Below are 25,874 nucleotides of genomic sequence, written 5' to 3'. Positions count from 1 at the left end.
CTGCACTCATGACTGATCAGTGAAATATAAGGAGAGTGCAGCCAAAGAGAGGGGTCAATTCCATTTCAAATCGGTTAGCTCTAGTGGAATTAACTGAGGTTCAATTGATCAATGTGACATTTCCTCTGTTTTTCCAGTTCACCAGCTACATTTAAATTAATTTCCTGAATCGACTGGAATTGAAATGGAATTGAACTTAACTTTGGGGCAAAGCACCATTGATTTCAGGCTAAATCGATGCACTCCTAAGTCTTCTGTATACACTGAGTATACAACACATTAAGAACACCTGCTCTCTCCATGACATAAACTGACCAGGTGAATCCAGGTGAAAGCTATAATCCCTTATTGATGTCACTTGTTAAATCCACTTCAATCAGTGTAGATGAAACGGAGGAGACAGGTTAAAGAAGGGTAGTAGATGCCAGGCGCACCGGTTTGTGTCAAGAAATGCAACGCTGCTGTTTTTTTCCAGGCTCAACAGTTTCCGTTTCTAGAATGGACAACCAGCCGACTTGACACAACAGTGGGAAGCATTGGAGTCAACATGGGCCAGCATCCCTGTGGAATGCTTTGGACACCTTGTAGTGTCCATGCCCAGAATAATTTAGGCTGTTCTGAGGGCAAAAGGGGGTGCAACTTGGGCTGTTATGGTGACCTTATTACCGCCACACCGGCGGTCACGAATCATGACAGCAGTCAAATTCCATGTGACCGTTTAGTCAACTGTGGGACCTTATATCGACAGGTGTGTGTCTTTCCAAATCATGTCCAATCAATTGAATTTACCACAGGTGGACTCCAAGCAAGTTGTAGAAACATCTCAAGGATGATCAATGGAAACAGGATTCACCTGAGATCAATTTCGAGTCTCATACCAAAGGGTCTGAATACTTATGTAAATGTGATATTTAACATGTTTTTGCTTTGTCATTATGGGGTATTGTGTGTATTGATGAGGGGGAAAACTATTTAATACATTTTAGAATAAGGCTGTAACCTAACAAAATGTGGGAAAAGTCAAGAGGTCTGAATACTTTCCGAATGCACTGTATTATTTAGTATATGTAAAGACAAGATTAAATTAAGAATAGTGTGATGGGTGACAATATTAGCTTATTATACAAGCAATATTATCACTTGTGAATGATATATTATCACTTGTGAATGATGCCCAGCTTAAGGCAAGAAACAGTGCATGCTTTGTTTTGCGACTTTATCAAATCATAGTCCCACACCTCATGTAGCCTACCTAGCCCATAGGCCTAAATGTTTTGATAAGGTTTGTATCACAACTAAAGTGGCCAAATAACTTCTTAAAGTGAAGCACATTAATCCGCTTTACAACGGGTGTAGAGCCTAACTGGCATACATACGCAGCGCGTGAGTTAAGTTTGGGGAAGAACATTTTCACCATAAAAATGAACCTTTATAATAAAAGCATTACACGTATAATAGCATTTGAGGTCACTTTAGAGAATGCTGTTTTCCTGCTAATGTAACATTTGCGCTTATAGCCTACTGCCGTGTGCACATTGCTGCGCTTATAATGTGAAGAAATAGCCTAATAGTTTATCAACAGTTAAGCTAAACATTCTCATCTGTTGCGTCAGGCTCATTACGGCCACACAAAGGGGATGCAGACAGGAAATTAGAAGCATTATCAAGTGCTTGTGAAATTGTGAATGAGAGACTGATGAAGTGTGTACAGCCTGAGCAAAAAAACATGCCTTTCATGCAACTTTTTCAAATCATCATTAGAGTTACATCATGCAGCCTTGGAATGTATTAAAAATCTAAACATATAGCCCAACATTTGTATCACAACTAAACTTACATAAATAACTAAATTAAGCATTTCTGAGTACCTGTTTCTTTGTTAACCACTCAAAACAGAATAGCCGCATATGCACACTCCCTCAAATCGTTTGGAGAAAATATCCTTTCTATTTTATTCAGCTATGTTCAATTGAATTCTTCATACTATAAAATAATATAAAATAATCCCATGGAATTCTAAGCAAACCTTGAAATGCTGCTAAATGAACTAGTGTAGCCCACAGCCATATGGGATAGCCAGATCAGTGCCTAACATAATGTCACGCCCTGACATAGAGATCGCTAGTTGGTTTGGTCAGGGTGTGAATATCTATGTATTGTGAATATCTATGTTGTTCTATTTCTATGTTGGCCGGGTGTAGTTCCCAATCAGAGGCAGCTGTCAATCGTTGTCTCTGATTGGGGATAATACTTAGGTAGCCATTTTGGCTACCTATGTTGTGGGATCTTGACTCTTGTTTGGCTTGTTTGTGTGTAGCCATTGTGAGCTTCACGTTACGTTGCTTTTGTTGTTTTGTCGTGTGTTATCTTAGTGAATAAACATGTATGCATTCCACGCTGCACCTTGGTCCAATCCTGTACTCAACAAACGTGACAGAAGATCCCACCACCAACGGACCAAGCAGCGTGCCCAGGAGGAGCAAACAACCTGGACACAGGTGGGGAAGATGTGGTCTTGGGAGGAGATATTTGCGGGTAAAGGACCCTGGGCGAAGGTAGAAGCCCAGGTAGGAGAGGATCAACGGCGGCGCCAACAGTGCCGACAATGAAGGAAGCCCGAGAGACAGCCCCAAGAAAAAACATTTGGGGGGCACACGGGGTGGTTGGCGGAGCCAGGGGCAGACCAGAGCCAACTACCCGCACTCGCTGTAAGGAGCGTGTGTTCATTGAGGAACCAAGGTATGCGGAGATACGCACTGTGTCGCCAGTGTGCTTTCACAGCCCAGTGCGTCCTGTGCCAGCGCCCCGCACGTGCCGTGCGAATGTGGGCATCCAGCCAGGACGGGTTGTGCCAGCTTTACACTCCAGACCTCCAGTACGCCTGCACGGTCCAGTATATCCTGCTCCGGTTCTACAGGATACAGGATAGCCCTGCACTCAAGACCCCAATTACACATCACCAATATAGACAACAGCGATGATGGATGATTGGTCAATTGGGAGGTATTATATACAAAATAAATCACACACACCAACAAGAAGAACTTCCCCTCTTTATCCATTGGAAAGCTACTAGACCATAGCATATGGTCTATGAATTATGAACTGCTTTGAAATGACTAGTATTAATGAGGTTAGATTGAGAAGCTGATTAAGTTAATTGGGTGGATGTGGGAGCATAGTGAAAGCCTTAGGGCACTCTAGGACAAGAGAAGAGCAGCCCCAAATCATTGTGGGCTAATTCTTCTTCTTAGCACTGCACTTAGTGGGTCAGATGTAGTACCATAGCCGGTATCAAGAAAACTAACCATCGTCCTAGTGTAATATGTAGTGTCCATTGTGAGGTTCCAGTAGCTAATGAAAGTCTTACCAGTCTGCCACCAGTGGTCCAGTACAGGCACGCCAAAGCTCCTTTTGGCCCAGTTCAGAGTCTCCACGTCACAGCGCTCTCCAGCCAAGAAAAGGCTCTTCAATCTGGAGGAGCAGAGAGAACAGTCGAGCTCTATAGGCCAGTACAGTGTAACTGAGTAGTGGTAGATCTATAATTAAGCAATAAGGCCCGAGGGGGTGTGGTATATGGCCAATATACCATGGCTAAGGGCTGTTCTTACGAACATCGCAACATGGAGTGCCTGGATACAGCCCTTAGCCATGGTATATTGGCCATATACCGCAAACCACAGAGGTGCCTTACTGCTATTATAAACTGGTTACCAACGTAATTAGAACAGTAAAAATAAATGGTTTGTCATACCCGTGATATATGGTGTACAGCTTCAGCCAATCAGCATTCACAGCTCGAATCACCCAAACAATATAACAGCCAAGGAATGTTACAATTTTCTTAACACAACAATGATTCCCTACCAGTGTTTCCCTTGAAGTGTTTTCAAGTAATCTAAAAGTGAGTTGCGCCAGTGGCAGGGTGAATAGAACAATAAGCTAGAGTTTTCCCATTAGACAATAATTGCCTTACGAGTCTCAAACTTGCACAAAAAACGTGTACACAAAACAGCCCATATTGTTTCTGTTGATCTGAGTAAGTAAAAATCCCCCTCCAGCTGTTGTTATACAGATAAAGCCATGTTAATCTTCACTCAGGGACCTTGACATGGTCTGATAAAGCAGAGAAGACTTCACTTGCTGCCATACAGTTTCCATGGCCTCGTTCCACACATAACAACTCAAGGAATTCTAATTCACATAGGCCTCAGAGGAGGCTGGTGGGAGGAGCTTTAGGAGGATGGGCTCATTGTAATGGCTGGAATGGAATCAATGGAACAGTATCAAACATCTGGAAACCACGTTTGACTCCGTTCCATGCTGTACATTCCATTCCAGTCATTACAATGAGCCTGTCCTCCTATAGCTTCTCCCACCATCCTCCTCTGATTGGTCTGTTATCTGGGTCAGGGTGAGGGTCTTGGTGTAATCTAAATGAGAATGGGTAGAAGAAGCAGGGTCACATATCTCTACATAACATCCAGAGAATCACTCTGCTGCTCTTCGCTCCATATTCTACACAGCACGCCAATTTAAATTTAAATTTCACCCGTGTCACCTTGCCCTGAGTTCCCTGCTCCTACTCTGGAACAATCTGACCACAGCCTTGGATGGTTGGATCTGTGTGTAATTCATACAAGTGGGTGGGTGAAGGCCTAGCACATTTCTTCATATCTTTACAGGCCCAGATTCAGCCTTGGACAGGCAACAATAGTCCCACAGTACTATACCTAACATAGTCCCACTGGGGAAGTTTGCGTCTCATTAACAACAATGAGTGGAAACATTCGCCCCATAATTGCGTTTAGTGTGCATGTGCTTGTGTGTATGTGTGTGTGTGTGCTTGTGTGTGTGTGTGGCTGCGTATGTGCAATGAGAATGTATATCAACCGCACATATATTCCTTGAAAGATGGCACATGATATCCCAAGTACTGCATGATATAAATCCTGCAAATGTTAAGCAAACAGGCAGAGTGAGTCGCAAGCCAGAAGTCAGTGAGCCAAGCTTCCTGGTGCTACAAGCTGGAAAATGTTATTGACTGAAGTCATGAACTTTGTCACCCATTTTGAGTTAGTGCTCCGGGCTATGTTAATAAGGGCTATGAAATGGTGCTTGCTCCATGGTGCTGTAATTGTTCATCTGGGTGGGTTGAACAGTACAGCAAGACGCTGCTCCTACAGAGAGCTCCAAACCCGCTTTTCTATTATTTTTCTGACATCTGGGGTGACGAGTGAAATCGCTCAAGCTCGCTGATAATGCTCCAAGGCCATTACAGTGCAGAACCATTCCACGGAAGCAACTCATGTGTCGTAATAACAATAGTCATCGTGAAGTACCCAGAGTGGATGAAATACTGGGCTGAAAATTGCAATTTTATGGTTTTGGCACGTCTGCACCTTGCAACACTTGGAAAGTGCTACACAGGCAAATCTGACTTTCTGAAAAGCAGCACATAGGAAAGTGCATTCATAATGGCTTTGTGGCCCTGGAGGAGGCAAGCACTCTTGCCGTGCCCTTCCAGCGCCTTCTTCTTCTTTGTTTTTTGGGCGAATCGCAACCAACTGACAGGTGCATACACCGCTACCTACTGTACTGGAGTGTGAGGCCGGTCACGACCTATCTATCCTCCCAACGCCTTTCCGGCACCTTCCCTGTTGGGAGGCTAATGGAGCCCAGCTGAGGATAATAAGTCAATCAAGTGTGTGCTTGGCTGGACAATCAGTCCCAACAGTTGATTAGGCTGCTGCTGCTCGCACTCGAGGGAGATGACTGGAGACAGCAGCAGACAGGTTGGGGCTGAAAGATGCTCAGTTTAAGATAACCTTTGTTATTTGAAGAAATACTTTACATTTCTTATTTGTAAGCATTTCTGTTGGTAAGTGATGTAATAAAACCTCATTTATGTTGGTAAATTGTGTAATAAAGCCTAAGTTTGAAGTGTTTACTCTACCTCACTGACCCTCTGTACCCGGAGACCCTATTAGCTCTGGTCCATGGCAGTGGCTTCTCCCCAGGCTGTGTCACAGGCGGCAATAATTACTATGGGCTCTGTGATATATTTTAGCACAGGAATTGGTGCAATTAGCTACGCATGTGGCGTAACTGAGCTAGGAGCTGAGAAGAGGCTACTGCAGTGAGCTTATCAGAGAGCGAGAGTGATGAATATTTCATATGCTATCCACCCCTGGGCTACGGCACCCACATCATATTACTACTGAACTATCTATGGCCTACTGATAGTGGTGCAATATACACTGAGGAGATAGCAGCAACAACCAGTTCATAGGAGCAACCATCCACGCGTGAATTAAGGCAAGAGTCCTTTGAGGAACATTTGAGTGTCTTAATACTTAATGATGTGTTCTCAAAACGCTTGCCTTTCAATTCAAACTACAAGTTTATAATCAATTCATGAGAAAGAGGGGAAATAGAGTTGACGTTTTAATTGACATTATTTGCTATTTTATTCAACTTTACTGGACTGCGTTCTTTTTACATTCACTGAGAACATCCAATTTCCTGAGCTGTCAAATAACACGTTTAGTGTCTGCTGCTTCCTGCCCCCAGACTGTTAATGCTGCTTCCTGTTTGGTAGTAGAGGAGTGAGAAGAATACATTTGATGGTTGTCTGTTTTGTCTCCAGGCAAGGAAACACAAAGGTCAACCGGATATTCAACTACTGTCTGAGTCTGTCTGGATTCTGGAAACAAACTATATTTCATTGCTGTTGTTGTGTTTGTGCCTCAATTCTCTCTCAGTGAATTGCAGTAGTCTTTCACTAACCTGCTCCCTATGGGAGAAAGACAGTCATGGAAAGATGTTGCATGGCACATGACTAAACCAACAACTGAAGCATAGTCCATCATAACAACTAGCAGAAAGAATGTCATGTTAAAGTCCAGGGAAAACAATGAATTCAATCCCTTTGGGATTTGTGTCTCAGGTCTGGCTGGAGCAGTCGAGGCAAAACACTGTTCACAAACAGCACACAAAATACCTTCAAATTCCCCACATACAGATGATTAAATGGCAAACTATAACCAAAGGTCAAAGACCCCTGCTTTATGACTGCGTGCAACAGGTGTGGGGAAAAATCTAAATAAGTGGAGTTATCACCACTTCCCCTCTATTTTCACATTATACCTGCTCGACTGTGATACTGTTTCAAAATATTAAGGAACCAAAACTGTATTTTCAACAGATTTATTATCAATATAAATTATGACATTTCCCATGGGGATAACAATCACTTCAGTCCATGGAACCAGGCACCATCAAAGATGGCGTTGCCTGGGGCTCTCTACAGCACTCAGTGATTCCCTGTGTGTTTAGCAGCGTGGCAGCAGCACAGAATGATTTAATAGGAATGAATGCCCTGCCACTGTGTTTTATCTATCCTGATTAAACCTCAATCAGGTCTAAATGAGAACACAGGTCCTGAGTGATGAGCCTGGGCATGGCAGGGACACTGCTCCAGCAGATGGACAGAGACTAACAAGAGAGTGGGCAGGCAGCGCCAAAACCTTCACCCAGTGGGGGACAACACTGGATATGGATGAAAGGTATCCAGTCCCTGGACGTTAATAGGAAAACACTCCTTTATTGGGAATAAAGGGTAGGCCTACTTCAAGTGGGCAGAAAAGCTACAAAACAGAGCTAGCCATGACAGTTGTTGAATGGTCCATCTCTGCAGTGTTATGTCAGTATGTGGGGATTGGGTGGTGAGTGTACCTGGTGAGGGGGTACTGATGCCCCCATGGCAGCCTGGGTGTCCTGCTGGCGGATGGCTCAGATGGCAGTGGGCGCGGTGAACATGGAGGAACAACCATGCTCTGACAGGACGCGGAAGAACGCCCCGGCATCCGGCGTCCCAACAGGCTTGCCCTGCAGAGAGAGAGAGAGAGAGAGAGAGATCTGTTACAAACCCAAACAGCCTGAGGACATAAGCTTACATGAACACGCCAATTGGGTATTGAAGTGTAGCGGCACATTCAGAGCAAGCTGTTTTTACAAAAGCTTGCGGTAGTAATGACACAGCCAGCCAACTATCAAACAGAAGAACAGTGCTAAGGCCATAAAGTTTTGTTCCTATTGGAAAGAGAGGAAGGCGAGTGAGCAGTCCTACGCAGTGAAAAGTGACGTTCCACTACATTAACACTTTCACTCTGCGAACAGAATGAATATTAATGGGAAGATCTGTTTGAAATGGAGACAAAATTATATTTGGAGCTCAGCCTTGCAGACAGATGAGCTGAAACTGATGAAAAGAACACGATTACTCTATTGAGAAAGTATTGTGCACCAACAAAAGTCGTAGTGAGGAAGAGCCCATGGTCGAGCGGAACCGATATTAATTCTCTAAAGGTTCAGTCGGCGAGGTGGCTACTACAGTAAGTAGAGAGAGAGGTGTGAGAGAGAGAGAGAGAGAGAGGGCCAGATTAAAATGAGCTGGGAAAACAACAACAGACCCGAGGGCCTTGTGAATATTTGTGACTGTGTATTGATCAGTGAGACGACAGAAGGTCTTGTGTGGAGCATGGTAGACAGGAGCAGTGCATTCCACAAGACAAACACAGCCACAGACAACATGCTTTGGTTAAAGCTTGGCTGATGAATTCAACCCCCACCACCAATCCTACAGCAGCCACAGAGACCAAAAGGCTAATGAGGTGGATAGCCTCCATGTGCAGTCCTACCTCCCCACCCCTCTCTCCCAACCCCAGGGGTCATTTGCCCAGGGCACAAACACAGCAGAATCACCAGCAGCTCTTCATACAAATAACTTCCACAAACCAACCTAACTGGGCCTTTCGAGCCAGTGAATATTGGTTTAATGAGGCCGGGGTAAATTTGCAATGATGATCATGCGCATGAATATCAAGAGGCCGGTCGTCTGAAACTACATATAATCATGCGTCATTAGGAGTCCATTTTTCTTGCACTCATTATCTTTAAATAGAGTGATCTGTGAAGCATTTGGAATCACTGAGTGAAAGGGACAAGACCTTGAGAAAGTTGAGTTTGCTTGTTTTTCTGGAGTCAATTGACCAATAGCGACCCGTTCACGCTCATTATAGTAGGCCTACTGTAGGCTACGGTACATACCTCGTATAGAATGGTGGTGTTGCCGTGGAGGAGAGGGGCATAGCAAATGTAGGAGTGGCCCACTACCCAGCCCAGGTCAGACGCTGCCCACCATACCTAGCAGAGTAGGCAGAGAAAGATGAGAGAATGCATACTGTACTATGTTTGTGCATGCATATGGTATATGTTCTGTAATACAATAATAAAGAACACTGGAGATGTTTCACATTGACTTACTTCACCAGGCTTGAGGGCATAAATGTTTGCCATGGTCCACGTCAACATCACAGCGTACCCAGCAGTGTCCCTAACAACGCCCTGAGGGGGGGACGTAGAAAAGAGGAGAATGTTGATGCAAGACGAATGCAACAAGCTCTCAACAGGTTTCGTTTTTTATTTTACATCAAACCCTTGTATAAATCACCTCTGGAAAAAACTATTTTCTTTTTCAAGGCAACTATTTTGTCAGGCCATCTTTGCTATGTTTTTGAACATGTATGGTAATATAACCTGTATGAGTTCAGCTGTGTCCTCCATAGATCTCACTGGTGACTATGAGTCTGAGAGAACAGCAGGCTATAATGGAGGACCTCGCCAGCGGGTGGATATTTCATATTACCTGGGTGCCAAAGACAAAGGGAGCTATCTGGAGCTGTGTTTTTCCAATTTAGATACGCCTCCGGGCAATTTTTCAACCTCCTGCATGGTTCACCTCATATTCAGTACTACCGTTTCTGGTTTAAACACCGTCTCATCTATCTCATGGTGGTAAAGGTTAGAATGAACTTTAATCACATTTGCAGAGCCATAGAAAGTATACTGCAGCATATGATACTCATCTCTTGCATTAAACTGTGAAATTGACTGGCTTCTTTGTGATAAAAGTCGTCAGACCCCACTGGGCAAAAACTGGTTGAATCAACGTTGTTTCCATGTCATTTCAACCAAAAATGCAATGTGATGACGTTGAATCAAAATGGAAAACAGATTGGATTTGAAAAAAGTCATCAATGTAAGGGAATTTCTTATGTTTATTCACCCAACTTTTAACCTAAATCCAATGACATAGTGACATTTTTTGTTGATTTCATGTTGATTTCACGTTAGTTGACAACTCAACCAAATGTAAATCAAACCTAGACATTGAACTGATGTCTGTTCCCGGTGGGACTTTACACTCCTTCCAGTAATGAACATGTGTTGTGTCTAGTCAGAGTGGTTTACCTTAGGAGTGCCGGTGGTCCCAGACGTGTATTGTATAGAGGATGGCTGGCAGGGAGAGACACACAGTCATGAGGACGTGCAGTGGACATCTCCTCCTCCCAGTCCAGACTGAGGTCAGGATGCATGGACACCTTCTCCTGTTGCAGACAATCAACCAGGAGAGATGCATTCATTTCCATTACATATTCAAGAGAGACACATTCAAATAATTTTTACCATGTGGACATAAAATACAGATTAAAACAGAGCCATTAGTTGTGCACAAATCAACAAGTGCCTTTTCATAGTGATTACTAAAGTGGTTTAAGTTTCATAAGAGGGGCAATTTACCGACGACTTCAAAAAAAAGGGGGTGCATCTCATATTCTCACTATTCTTCAACAGGGGAGGTGTAGTGATTTGCTCAGACAGTTTCCATGACAACACACAACGTATCACCTTAAAAGTATCCTCCCTGTGTTGCATAATCAAAAATAGCTACTAGGGTAATTGAACATAAAGGTAACACAGCAGCACTCACAGTCTGGGTGCAAAGCCCCAGACATTCTGATACATTCCAAACATACAGTGGGGAGAACAAGTATTTGATACACTGCCGATTTTGCAGGTTTTCCTACTTACAAAGCATGTAGAGGTCTGTCATTTTTTATCATAGGTACACTTCAACTGTGAGAGACGGAATCTAAAACAAAAATCCAGAAAATCACATTGTATGATTTTTAAGTAATTAATTGGCATTTTATTGCATGACATAAGTATTTGATCACCTACCAACCAGTAAGAATTCCGGCTCTCACAGACCTGTTTGTTTTTATTTAAGAAGCCCTCCTGTTCTCCACTCATTACCTGTATTAACTGCACCTGTTTGAACTCGTTACCTGTATAAAAAAGACACCTGTCCACACACTCAATCAAACAGACTCGAACCTCTCCACAATGGCCAAGACCAGAGAGCTGTGTAAGGACATCAGGGATAAAATTGTAGACCTGCACAAGGCTGGGATGGGCTACAGGACAATAGGCAAGCAGCTTGGTGAGAAGGCAACAACTGTTGGCGCAATTATTAGAAAATTGAAGAAGTTCAAGATGACGGTCAATCACCCTCGGTCTGGGGCTCCATGCAAGAACTCACCTTGTGGGGCATCAATGATCATGAGGAAGGTGAGGGATCAGCCCAGAACTACACGGCAGGACCTGGTCAATGACCTGAAGAGAGCTGGGACCACAGTCTCAAAGAAAACCATTAGTAACACACTATGCCGTCATGGATTAAAATCCTGCAGGGTCCCCCTGCTCAAGCCAGCGCATGTCCAGGCCCGTCTGAAGTTTGCCAATGACCATCTGGATGATCCAGAGGAGGAATGGGAGAAGGTCATGTGGTCTGATGAGACAAAGATAGAGCTTTTTGGTCTAAACTCCACTCGCCGTGTTTGGAGGAAGAAGAAGGATGAGTACAACCCCAAGAACACCATCCCAACCGTGAAGCATGGAGGTGGAAACTTCATTCTTTGCGGATGCTTTTCTGCAAAGGGGACAGGACGACTGTACCGTATTGAGGGGAGGATGGATGGGGTCATGTATCGTGAGATCTTGGCCAACAACCTCCTTCCCTCAGTAAGAGCATTGAAGATGGGTTGTGGCTGGGTCTTCCAGCATGACAACGACCCGAAACACACAGCCAGGGCAACTAAGGAGTGGCTCCGTAAGAAGCATCTCAAGGTCCTGGAGTGGCCTAGCCAGTCTCCAGACCTGAACCCAATAGATAATCTTTGGAGGGAGCTGAAAGTCTGTATTGCCCAGCGACAGCCCCGAAATCTGAAGGATCTGGAGAAGGTCTGTATGGAGGAGTGGGCCAAAATCCCTTCTGCAGTGTGTGCAAACCTGGTCAAGACCTACAGGAAACGTATGATCTCTGTAATTGCAAACAAATATTAAGTTCTGCTTTTCTGATGTATCAAATACTTATGTCATGCAATAAAATGCAAATTAATTACTTAAAAATCATACAATGTGATTTTCTGGATTTTTGTTTTAGATTCCGTCTCTCACAGTTGAAGTGTACCTATGATAAAAATTACAGACCTCTACATGCTTTGTAAGTAGGAAAACCTGCAAAATCAGTGTATCAAATACTTGTTCTCCCCACTGTAAGTGGTACTAATAGAATAGACGTGAAAGATTACCTGAGGAGAGTGATTGCAATACCTGGCAAAGCATTTTTAGAATGATTTCCCTGAGCACAGATTCGGCTGTTTTTATGTACGAGTTGAGAAGAAACTCATTTCAGTTTGCTGGAGTGCCAACACATTACTGTAAATGGCTGCTGGCTGTTTTGGAGGAAATTGACTGTATTTTATGCTACCGGTTCAGCCTGGTTTCACTCTGACCCTGTGCCAAGCTCCCCACCACGGCCTGGAACCCATCTCAGCGTTGCATGATTCAGTCCCACAGCAGGGGGAAAAAACACACACATTTGCATTTTCATTCACTGAGCATTGACTCGCACACCTCATGCGCACCGGTTCTCTCTCCCACCTTTGTTTCAACAGGCTGTTTAGGAGCGACAGATCTGTCGAACCATCCATAACTCCATACAAACTCACGGCTGAAATAATCTGATCTATATACACTGGAATCGGATTAGTGGTCTATTCAGGAAGTAATAGCATTACGTAACCGCTAGAGAGGATAATGTAAAACTATTGCATGTCAACAGAGCTATTGTCTTTGGGAAATGACAGGCATCTCTCTGAGAGAGTTGACGTTAGTGAGTTAGGCCTTACCACAGCATAACATAGAACAGTATTCTATCTCTGTGGGCCTCACCATGTTGGGCTGGTTGTAGATGAGGACCTTGGAGGGATTGTGAGAGCTGAGCTCCAGGGCTTTCTCTACCAGGGGGATGTACTCCACTCTCCTGCCAGGCTCAATGCCAAAGGAGGCCGTCACTATCATCTTGGGCTGAAAGACACGGCATTCACACAGTGTGTTAGTGGTGCCTCTTAAAACACAACAAACGAAACAAGACCTAAGAGATGTGATACAACACAGTTTAACAAATGCATTAGTCTGAAATGTACTTTAGAACATTCTGAAAGGCCATGTTCTGATTATGTAATGTACTGTAAGTCAATATGACCGATATTACCTCTCAATTCCTATTTGCACACTAATCAAATGTAATAAGGGATCTGAAATTACTCTCATTCAACATAGAATGAGTGTCTCTAATATTTCATTCATTCTAATCCAATATAAAACAGGCTAATCAATTCTACCCAAATGCTTGAGGAGGAATCCTCAGCCATGGTGGAGGTGCTCCTCTCTGAATGGTGTATACTGTAGGCCTAGAACTTAAAAGGCTTTAAGGTCTGGCTTATATAGCTTAAAAGGATTTCAGTATATCCAATTCAGTGTCAGAGTCGCATACTGGCTAATACCCCTGCTGCTTTGATGAAATCCCTCCAACAAAATACTTCACTTGGCTTCAGTGAGACCTTTATCTACTGTAATATTACTATCTATGTGACTGTGAAAGTGGACCATCAACTCTTCTATAAAGGGTCCTATAAATGTGGCATGTACATTTCACACTTAACCATTCAACCATTAAACAGATCTGACAGTGGAGACAATCCTAAATATATTTTGGGTGCATGGTCCATTTAAAACTAAATTGACATGTTTTGTATCATGTTGAAACTGTTGCATTTCACTGATGTAGCATTATGAAGGAATCCCAGCACATCAAACTAAAGAGACACAATGTGAAGCTATGATGGTAGGCTGACCTTGGCATGGTCGATGCGGACAGACAGCTCCTTGGAGGCGAATCCCCCAAAAATGAGGCTGTGGGGGGCTCCGATCCTGGCACAGGCTAGCATGGTGAACATGGCCTGGGGCACCATGGGCATGTAGATTACCACCAGGTCGCCCTTCCACACCCCGTGTTTCACCAGGACCCCAGCCAGCCTGGACACCTAGGCAGAGAGGAGGGGAAGGGGTTACATTCTAATTAAATATCTACTGTGTGAAATGTTTTGTTAAGATCATTACCTGTTCCTGTAGTTCTCTAAAATTGATTATCTGCTTAGTTCCAGTCACTGGGCTGTCATAAATGATGGCCGGTTGATCTCCTCGTCCACTCTCGACATGGCGATCCACTGCATTATGGTAAACATTCAACTTCCCCCCACCAAACCTTACACAGAGAAAACCCAACATTAGAGACAGCATATTGTCATTAAGAGCCATTAAATAACTACTGTAATATGTTCACTGTAGATGTATCAATGTTATGAAATAACAAAGCTAACAGTAAGCACAGTAGCTAGGTCTACATTTAGAGAACGTGTTTGATAAGATAAGGGCTGAACAGACAAAAATGTCATTTTTTCCTGCAACGTACAGGATCTGTCTACAACCCCCAGATCTTTTGATGAAATGGGAGTCTCAACTCATTATGAGCTCTGTTGAGGTACTAAGGTGCTGAGACAAGCAGATGGTGTCTGGGTTCCTGTTGTTTTAAATATGCACCCACACAGAAAGATGAGACATCATGCACAGTCGCTCACTAGCCACGCCTTGATTTGAACACTATTACAACACTGAGGTCAATCTAGAGAGCATAGGGGATATTTACCATGCATAATTAAAGGTTCATCCTGTGAGGTCAGCCATCAAATACTTTGGACAGCTATACATGGTTTAATAATATGACCTTGTTGCACACAATTAATTCTGAAATATCTAATGATTAAGAACAAGTGCATGATATTTCACTATTGGATAGTCATAGACTAACTGTATGTACAGTGTCCCTAAACCTATCGTCCAAACATCTAATGCTTTCAAGTAGTAGGATAAATTGTATAGCTCCAAGGTGGTGGTAGTGCACAACGCCACTCCTTCAATATATTTTTGACGAAAATGAAAACGTTTCAGTTTGTCACTTTCACAAGGTTGGAGTAATAACATTGGCTCGAATCTACTTTGTGCCTTAAGATTTCGAGAAAATGAACAACTAAGGAAGATTTTTTCAGTTATCTCATTTACATCTCAAACCCCGGCCTGGTTAGTTTTGCAAGCGTTCCCGGAAGTCTCGCATTGTTGCGCATATACAGTGGGGGAAAAAAGTATTTAGTCAGCCACCAATTGTGCAAGTTCTCCCACTTAAAAAGATGAGAGAGGCCTGTAATTTTCATCATAGGTACACGTCAACTATGACAGACAAATTGAGAAAATCACATTGTAGGATTTTTTATGAATTTATTAGCAAATTATGGTGGAAAATAAGTATTTGGTCACCTACAAACAAGCAAGATTTCTGGTAAAAACTCAACTCGTCGTGTTTGGAGGACAAAGAATGCTGAGTTGCATCCAAAGAACACCATACCTACTGTGAAGCATGGGGGTGGAAACATCATGCTTTGGGGCTGTTTTTTCTGCAAAGGGACCAGGACGACTGATCCGTGTAAAGGAAAGAATGAATGGGGCCATGTATCGTGAGATTTTGAGTGAAAACCTCCTTCCATCAGCAAGGGCATTGAAGATGAAACGTGCCTGGGTCTTTCAGCATGACAATGATCCCAAACACACCGCCCGGGCAACGAAGGAGTGGCTTCGTAAGAAGCATTTCAAGGTCCTGGAGTGGCCTAGCCAGTCTCCAGATCTCAACCCCATAGAAAATCTTTGGAGGGGAGTTGAAAGTCCGTGTTGCCCAGCGATAGCCCCAAAACATCACTGCTCTAGAGGAGATCTGCATGGAGGAATGGGCCAAAAATACCAGCAACAGTGTGTGAAAACCTTGTGAAGACTTACAGAAAACGTTTGACCTGTGTCATTGCCAACAAAGGGGTATATAACAAAGTATTGAGAAACTTTTGTTATTGACCAAATACTTATTTTCCACCATAATTTGCAAATAAATTCATTAAAATCCTACAATGTGATTTTCTGGAGAAAAAAATTCTCATTTTGTCTGTCATAGTTGACGTGTACCTATGATGAAAATTACAGGCCTCTCTCATCTTTTTCACCCTCCCCGTTGTCCTAGGGTCAAAATGACCCGCCACTGTGTTGAACCAACTTTATTTAATTTTTATATTTTTTGGATCATTTGTGAGAAGGAGGCAGTGATACTTTCTTTAAAGTCTCACTACCTCCTTCTCACAAATTATCCCAAAAATATAAAAATTAAATAAAGTTGGTTCAACACAGTGGCGGGTCATTTTGACCCTAGGACAACGGGAGGGTTAAGTGGGAGAACTTGCACAATTGGTGGCTGACTACGCCCCCATTCTCATCGACGGGCTGTAGTGGAACAGGTTGAGAGCTTCAAGTTCCTTGGTGTCCACATCACCAACGAACTATCATGGTCCAAACACACCAAGACAGTCGTGAAGAGGGCACGACAAAGCCTATTCCCCCTCAGGAGACTGAAAAGATTTTGCATGGGTCCTCAGATCCTCAAAAAATTCTACAGCTGCACCATCGAGAGCATCCTGACTGGTTGCATCACCGCCTGGTATGGCAACTGCTTGGCCTCCGACCGCAAGGCACTACAGAGGGTAGTGCGTACGGCCCAGTACATCACTGGGGCCAAGCTTCCTGCCATCCAGGACCTCTATACCAGGCGGTGTCAGAGGAAGGCCCTCAAAATTGTCAAAGACTCCAGCCACCCTAGTCATAGACTGTTCTCCCTGCTACCGCACGGCAAGCGGTACCGGAGTGCCAAGTCTAGGTCCAAAAGACTTCTCAACAGCTTCTACCCCCAAGCCATAAGACTCCTGAACAGCTAATCATGGCTACCCGGACTATTTGCACTGCCCCCCCACCCCATCCTTTTTACGCTGCTGCTACTCTGTTAATTATTTATGCATAGTCACTTTAACTCTACCCACATGTACATATTACTTCAACTATCTCAACTAGCCGGTGCCCCCGCACATTGACTCTGCACCGGTACCCCCCTGTATATATAGCCTCCCTACTGTTATTTTATTTTACTTCTGCTCTTTTTTTCTCAACACTTTTTTAGTTGTTGTTTTATTTTTTACTTTTTTTGTTAAAAATAAATGCACTGTTGGTTAAGGGCTGTAAGTAAGCATTTCACTGTAATGTCTGCACCTGTTGTATTCGGGCGCATGTGACCAATACAATTTGATTTGATTTGACTAAATACTTTTTTTCCCCACTGTAGGTTTAGAAACTGACAGTGAATTCGACGTTGCACTGAAATGAATTGCCGTAGAAAATGACATGCAGCACAATGCCCGTGTAATTAATAGTAGCCTACTTGCACTGCCAGTGAATGCAGTTACTTTACCAGTGGTTGTAATATGACTAGTATTTACCATTATGCAACAAACCCGTATTTGGCGTTCATCACATTGGTATTGATGCACTTAAACGAATCAAGTAAGTAGTTACCACTTTGGAAATATGGCATCCCCATTGTCAAGTGTTCGACACCATGGCACAAACCAGGTGACATTCTGTGCTGCTTCACTCCAAAACTTTTCAGGGTCATCCCTCGCTGTTCTGAAAGCTTTGTCGTATGTGTTGTTGTTTGTTGAGAATGTTCTGTTACATTGTTGCGCTAAATAACTGTTACATTGTTGCTTGTTAGTTGTTGACAAAGATGAGAGAACTCTCCACTCACGCTGTGCTGTCGCTGTCCAGGAATTATAGAAATTGAACGGTCCCAAAGTGATCCTTCTCTTGCTCCGGGTATTTGGAATGGCAAGGAAATTGCAGTAACGTTTACAAGCAATACCATTGTCTGGTCTGACTTTTGCGATAATTACATTTTTAAAAGTCATACTTAATATTGTTGGCCGAAAAAGACTCATCTCTGAAGTGTTGGTAAACTAGTCTACTGAATGTATTTCGCACTTTAAATCTAGTTTAGAGGTGTGCTGTCAAAGACGAAAGAGGGAACCCTTGATCTCATCCGCAGATTTCTCCAGGTGTTTCTGTTCTTCAGACTCTATAGTGGCTACAGTGCCAACAGGGGCCAGCCATTTCGAGGGAAATGCAATAGTCTCAAGGAACACGAACTATGAACTGGATGTGGAAAGTTGAGTCGGGGGGTGCTTTTCTCAAGATAAATCAATCTTGGCAAGATTCCCTTCAGATTAGTAGTGAGTGCTTGCACAAGAGAACATGCATGCACTTCTTGTTGATTTAGTCGATTTAAGAACTAGATAATAATCTAGACCAGAATGTGTTTTTGAGTCTACTGAATGGGTGAGATTTGAGACAACTCCTGCAAGTTGCTACTATGCCCAGAGAACTAATCAGTTTTATACGTTTTTCCATCAATTCTTAGCCTACTATTAATTTATTTGGTACATTTAAGCAGCAACAACAACAGATTCTCAGCTAACTTCCTGTATTTCAACACATTTTGCCATGGTGCAGAAAGATAAATGTGCAGTTTTATAATTCTATTCAACACATTTTGTCATGAGGCTCAGAGAAAATGTTGCAGTTTCAAAGCTAATTTCCTGCAATTCTAAACGTTTTGCCATGGGTCGGGGCGCGTGCCCTGAGTTTGGCCCTGCATACCCGTTCGGTAATCCGGCCCTGGCTGTTATGCAGGAATATTTACAAAGTATAGGCCTAATAAGAACATAGGAAGTGGTTGTAAAGTGTTACCCAGATTTGTATTCCTTGGTGACAAAAAGTTAGTGCTTTGTCAAAAGTTTCCTAATAGATACCTTAAAGATGCTGGCCTACATTGTCTTCATAATATGCAGTTTATAAAATACCTTGAACCCCCACAATAAATTATTTTAGTTAAACTAATGTTATGAAGCCAATAAATACATTATTTTATTATATTGTGTTCTGTTCTAATACTAAATTATATAGACATAAGTACATGAACAGGGTGAAGGCATTGCAAATTAATGGAGCATTGGTCACATGAAATATTTTTTCTATTAGTCTTATATTCCATATTTAAAAAAATTTATAGGAAAAAATCTGAGTTTATGCATTTTTAGATCATTTACAATAAAGGTTTAAAAATGACAATAAAAAAAAATAAATGTTTTTCAATAAATAATAAAATAGTTTGACAACGATGCTTGTATGCTTTTAAATGATATCAGAATTCCTTTGATATCAATTGTTTTGGCATTCAGGTCCAAAAAGTCGCTTTCTGACCACTTCTCCGATGGGAAAACATGTAGGGAAAGTTTTCTTTTTTTTTATCAAAAGGGATGCTGTCAAAAAGTGATTGAAATCAAATGGATTTACCCAAGACTGTTTGCTCAGCAAACACATGCAGTACTGTTCTATAATAAAGCAGGAGTGCAACCTATGCTTAAACAACCCCTCTTTCCTCTTAAGATGAATGTTTTTATTTTAGTGTCAACCCAAAGATCAATCGGTGAGTTTTGAAACCCCTAAAGTTCTGCAGTCTGATATACCAGGCCTTAAATTATCGATCAAGGTATTTTGCTGATGCCCTATAAACTCCTGGGCTTAAGTCCAGCCACCACACCCTTATATGGTAATTTTCCCCCCTTAATCATATCACGATCAACTTCTACCAGTTGAATGTAGACACAAATATAATACTTTTTGTATTACAATTTTTCTGAAATGTTTTATTACAATATACAAATGAGGCTATATCTAATTAAATATTCACATATTTGCATATCGTGCAAATACATTTTTCTGGACACTGGAGGAAGTCAGCCTAAATATTTTTGTTTATTTTTGTTAAAACATTCCAGGGTCGGACTTGTCCTCAGGAAAATATTGGATATATACTTTAAAATCTTTAAAATCTGTAAAATACTAAAGATATACTAAAACACTCTATCTGCATTTTTCCAAAGAAAATGTTATTTAGAATAAAATATTTACAACATATCAACAATTCCCTCTGGGAAAGTCTGGAGAATATATCTAAGGATAACCACACAAAATTTGGTGAATGCAGATGCTTCTGAAGCTGAGATTTTTTTTTGTTGGTGTGTGGGAAGAGCCTGACTTTTGGGAAATGGCAGTTAAAGACAAGTAAACTGACTTTAGACTGCCAAACCCCTATTTAGACCCAATTACCATCTATTCAAAGTAAGTTACTAAATATAGTCCAGTTTGTAACATTTTCTATGAAATGGGCTTTAAATTGTGTAATTTAATGTAGTGAGCTGAGCTTTGCAGTTATTGATGTACAGTACCAGTCAAAGGTTTGGACACACCTACTCATTCCAGGGTTTTTCTTAATTTTTTACTATTTTCTACATTGTAGAATAATAGTGAAGACATCAAAACTATGAAATAACACATGGAATCATGTAGTAACCAAAAAAGTGTTAAACAATTCAAAATACAGTGAGGGAAAAAAGTATTTGATCCCCTGCTGATTTTGTACGTTTGCCCACTGACAAAGAAATTATCAGTCTATCATTTTAATGGTAGGTTTATTTAAACAGTGAGAGACAGAATAACAACAACAACATCCAGAAAAACGCATGTAAAAAATGTTATAAATTGATTTGCATTTTAATGAGGGAAATAAGTATTTGACCCCCTCTCAATCAGAAAGATTTCTGGCTCCCAGGTGTCTTTTATACAGGTAACGAGCTGAGATTAGGAGCACACTCTTAAAGGGAGTGCTCCTAATCTCAGCTTGTTACCTGTATAAAAGACACCTGTCCACAGAAGCAATCAATCAATCAGATTCCAAACTCTCCACCATGGCCAAGACCAAAGAGCTCTCCAAGGATGTCAGGGACAAGATTGTAGACCTACACAAGGCTGGAATGGGCTACAAGACCATCGCCAAGAAGCTTGGTGAGAAGGTGACAACAGTTGGTGCGATTATTCGCAAATGGAAGAAACACAAAATAACTGTCAATCTCCCTCGGCCTGGGGCTCCATACAAGATCTCACCTCGTGGAGTTGCAATGATCATGAGAACGGTGAGGAATCAGCCCAGAACTACACGGGAGAATCTTGTCAATGATCTCAAGGCAGCTGGGACCATAGTCACCAAGAAAACAATTGGTAACACACTACGCCGTGAAGGACTGAAATCCTGCAGCGCCCGCAAGGTCCCCCTGCTCAAGAAAGCACATATACATGCCCGTCTGAAGTTTGCCAATGAACATCTGAATGATTCAGAGGAGAACTGGGTGAAAGTGTTGTGGTCAGATGAGACCAAAATGGAGCTCTTTGGCATCAACTAAACTCGCCGTGTTTGGAGGAGGAGGAATGCTGCCTATGACCCCAAGAACACCATCCCCACCGTCAAACATGGGGGTTGAAACATTATGCTATGGGTATGTTTTTCTGCTAAGGGGAAAGGACAACTTCACCGCATCAAAGGTACGATGGACGGGGCCATGTACCGTCAAATCTTGGGTGAGAACCTCCTTCCCTAAGCCAGGGCATTGAAAATGGGTCATGGATGGGTATTCCAGCATGACAATGACCCAAAACACACGGCCAAGGCAACAAAGGAGTGGCTCAAGAAGAAGCACATTAAGGTCCTGGAGTGGCCTAGCCAGTCTCCAGACCTTAATCCCATAGAAAATCTGTGGAGGGAGCTGAAGGTTTGAGTTGCCAAACGTCAGCCTCGAAACCTTAAAGACTTGGAGAAGATCTGCAAAGAGGAGTGGAACAAAATCCCTCCTGAGATGTGTGCAAACCTGGTGGCCAACTACAAGAAATGTCTGACCTCTGTGATTGCCAACAAGGGTTTTGCCACCAAGTACTAAGTCATGTTTTGCAGAGGGGTCAAATACTTATTTCCCTCATTAAAATGCAAATCAATTCATAACGTTTTTGACATGCATTTTTCTGGATTTTTTTGTTGTTATTCTGTCTCTCACTGTTCAAATAAACCTACCATTAACATTATAGACTGATCATTTCTTTGTCAGTGGGCAAACGTACAAAATCAGCAGGGGATCAAATACTTTTTTCCCTCACTGTATATTTGAGATTTGAGATTCTTCAAATAGCCACCCTTTGCCTTGATGACATCTTTGCACACTCTTGGCATTCTCTCAACCAGCTTCATGAGGTAGTCACCTGGAATGCATTTCAATTAACAGGTGTGCCTTCTTAAAAGTTAATTTGTGGAATTTCTTTCCTCCTTAATGCGTTTGAGCCAATCAGTTGTGTTGTGACAATGTAGGAGGGGTATACAGAAGATAGCCCTATTTGGTAAAATACCAAGTCCATATTATGGTAAGAACAGCACAAATAAGCAAAGAGAAACGACAGTCCATCATTACTTTAAGACATGAAGGTCAGTCAAAACTTTGAAAGTTTCTTCAAGTGCAGTCGCAAAAACCATCAAGCGCTATGATGAAACTGACTCTCATGACATTCCGCGACAGGAATGGAAGACCCATAGTTAACTCTGCTGCAGAGGATAAGTTCATTAGAGTTACCAGCCTCAGAAATTGCAGCTCAAATAAATGCTTCACAGAGTTCAAGTAACAGACACATCTCAACATGAACTGTTCCGAGGGGACTGTGTGAATCAGGCCTTCATGGTCGAATTGCTGCAAAGAAACCACTACTAAAGGACACCAATAAGAAGAAGAGACCTGCTTGGGCCAAGAAACACGAGCAATGGACATTAGACCGGTGGACATTTGTCCTTTGGTCTGGAGTCCAAATTTGAGATTTTTGGTTCCAACCGCCGTGTCTTTGTGAGACGCGGTGTGGGTGAACAGATGATCTCTGCATGTGTATTTCCCACCATAAAGCATGGAGGAGGAGGTGTTTTGGTGTGGGGGTGCTTTGCTGGTGACACTGTCTGTGATTTATTTAGAATTCAAGGCACACTTAACCAGCATGGCTACCACAGCATTCTACAGCAAAACGCCATCACATCTGGTTTGGGCTTAGTGGGACTATCATTTGTTTTTCAACAGGACAATTACGCAACACACCTCCAGGCTGTGTAAGGGCTATTTTACCAAGAAGGAGAGTGATTGAGTGCTGCATCAGATTCCTGGCCTCCACAATCCCCCGACCTCAACCCAATTGAGATGGTTTGGGATGAGTCAGACAGCAGAGTGAAGGAAAAGCAGCAAACAAGTGTTCAGCATATGTGGGAACTCCTTCAAGACTGTTGGAAAAGCATTCCAGGTGAAGCTGGTTGAGAGAATGCCAAGAGTGTGCAAAGCTGTCATCAAGGCAAAGGGTGGCTATTTGAAGATTCTCAAATATAAAATATACTTTGATTTGTTTAACACTTTTTTGTTTACTACATGATTCCATATGTGTTATTTCATAGTTTTGATGTCTTCACTATTATTCTACAATGTATTTTTTTTTACAAAAAGTATAGAAAAACCCTTGAATGAGTAGGTGTGTCCAAACCTTTGACTGGTAGTGTATGTCCATTTTAAAGTGGTTAAAAATCATTAAAATGTTGTTGACAGTAGTATGATAAACTAAAGAAAATATACATTTTAAATTGTTTTTTTGTTGTTGTGTGTAATGTTTACTTTTTGAAAATACTAATATTAATGGACCAATATACCAACAAATCTCAAAACTGATAGGTAGATGCAAAAATGGCATTTCAGCCTGTGGTGCCTGGGCTTAGCACAGTAAACTCTCCGTAGCTGGTTTGTCTGCATGGCTCAACATGATAATGGATTTGTACTGGTTTCTGATCAGTCAATGTGATCTGTACCTTGATTGTGCTCTGCTTGCTGCTCATTAATGAATTACTACCATGTCATCAAAAGGGAGATTGTGTTTTCATGTACAGAACAGGAGTCTGACTACATTCAAAACCTTGGATCGTCAAAGGCTGTCAATTCTCCCAATGGTTTAATTTGTCCAACCTGAATGCCTCTGTAAATCACAGTACCCAGCGATAGAGCAATAATTCTTCCTATAGTAGCGCAGATGCTGCTGGCAGGATATGTGTAGTTTTCATTCTGTGTCTGGCACCTGGCACGGACGTGCAGTGTACACTCAATGATCTCCTGTAAACAGGGGCTGCACTAGGTTTAATCATAAGGGGTCTTCCATTCACCTCTCTCCCTCTCTGTTAGATATGATATGAGGAGTCAGTGTGAATTTGAATGGGACCGAAACGCACTGTCCACTTACGGACTACTTATTAAGGGTATTTTGAAGCCTTTAGCATTCTTCTTTTATCGTACTGTGATTGATTTCATACCCAATGTTACAATATGCCAGCATAAAAGTGGATTTATGAGACGATATTTGGTGTAATTACGATGATTGGAATTTTATACCCTACTGTGTGACTGGGTTTAATGTAGCACAGCAGTAAAATATGCCATTTAGCAGACGCTTTTATCCAAAGCGATTTACAGTCATGCGTGCATACAGTAGATGTTTAGTTTCATTAATCTAAGTGATTTGTCAGAAGTAATTTTGAAGTAGCTACTAGCTACTTCTTAGCCATCTCCTTACAGTTCCAAGCACGACTGACTTATTGTGACTGTGTTGGATGGTTGCCACTTTATCTTGACAAATTTTGGCTTCTCAGAGATCAGAAATGCAAACTAGTAGGCTACATTATTAAAAAAAATGTTTTAGTCATTTAGCAGACGCGCTTTTCCAGAGCGACTTACAGGAGCAATTAGGGTTATGTGCCTTGCTCAAGTCTTGCAAGTCCTTCATGTTGGAGCTCGAAGCCTAAGATTTTCCCTGTACCCTGCAATCACACCTACAACCCTGTACATGTGACTATTAAACACTCTGAAGCTACAGATTTTTCACCTAGTCGGCTCGGGGTTTCGAACCAATTACCTTTTGGTTACTGGCCCAACGATCTTAACCGCTAGTACTAGGTCACATGTTTGATTTATTCTTATTTGACATCTGGACATGTTACCTGCCTTTTCTGCCGAGACCAGGGTGGTTGAATGAAAGTTATTGAATGCATAAGGTAAATGCCTCGTGTCTGTCATAGTACCACTATACAGTATATGTAGAGGGCATTGCCCTCCCTCTCCATAAGGAATAGGATATATTTTCCAGAAGATCTGCCATGCAGTGCCAGCATAACACCCACATGTTTACACTGATTTCCTCACTGCTCTCTTTGATCAACTGTCAACAGCTGCCTGTTGGATGGATTTGAACAGTCTGGAACACTGCGATGGCAAAGCAGAATGTCAAATCAAATCAAATTGTATTTATCACTTGCGCCGAATATAACAGGTGTAGACCTTACCGTGAAATGCTTACTTACAAGCCCTTAACCAACAATGCAGTTTTAATAAAAATAAGAGTTGAGAAAATATTTACTGAAACTAAAGTTTTAAAAAGTAACACAATAAAATAATAATAACGAGGCAATATACAGAGTGACTCAGTACAGAGTCAATGTGCGAGGGTACAGGTTAGTTGAGGTAATATGTGCATGTAGGTAGGGGTAAAGTAACTATGTACTATGCAATTTATCATTCCTTGAAAATGGGGCTTGATCAGATCATCTCGGCAACCCTGAGCTGCCTTTTACCTCTTGGATAGTGCATTCTGCACATAAGCAATGGTATTTGTTTGTTCCTGACTTCCTTAAGTGCTCT

General features: G+C 42.1%; 1 pseudogene; it reads right to left on the bottom strand.

Moving 5' to 3' along the window:
• Positions 1-3,370: 3,370 nt before the first annotated feature.
• Positions 3,371-25,874, bottom strand: part of LOC123488962 — a 24,107-nt pseudogene continuing 1,603 nt past the window's right edge.

Source organism: Coregonus clupeaformis, unplaced genomic scaffold (assembly GCF_020615455.1).
Source record: "Coregonus clupeaformis isolate EN_2021a unplaced genomic scaffold, ASM2061545v1 scaf2626, whole genome shotgun sequence".
In the NCBI taxonomy this organism is placed as follows: domain Eukaryota; kingdom Metazoa; phylum Chordata; class Actinopteri; order Salmoniformes; family Salmonidae; genus Coregonus; species Coregonus clupeaformis.
The sequence above is the reverse complement of the archived record's forward strand: the minus strand, read 5'-3'. Positions and strand labels throughout refer to the sequence as shown.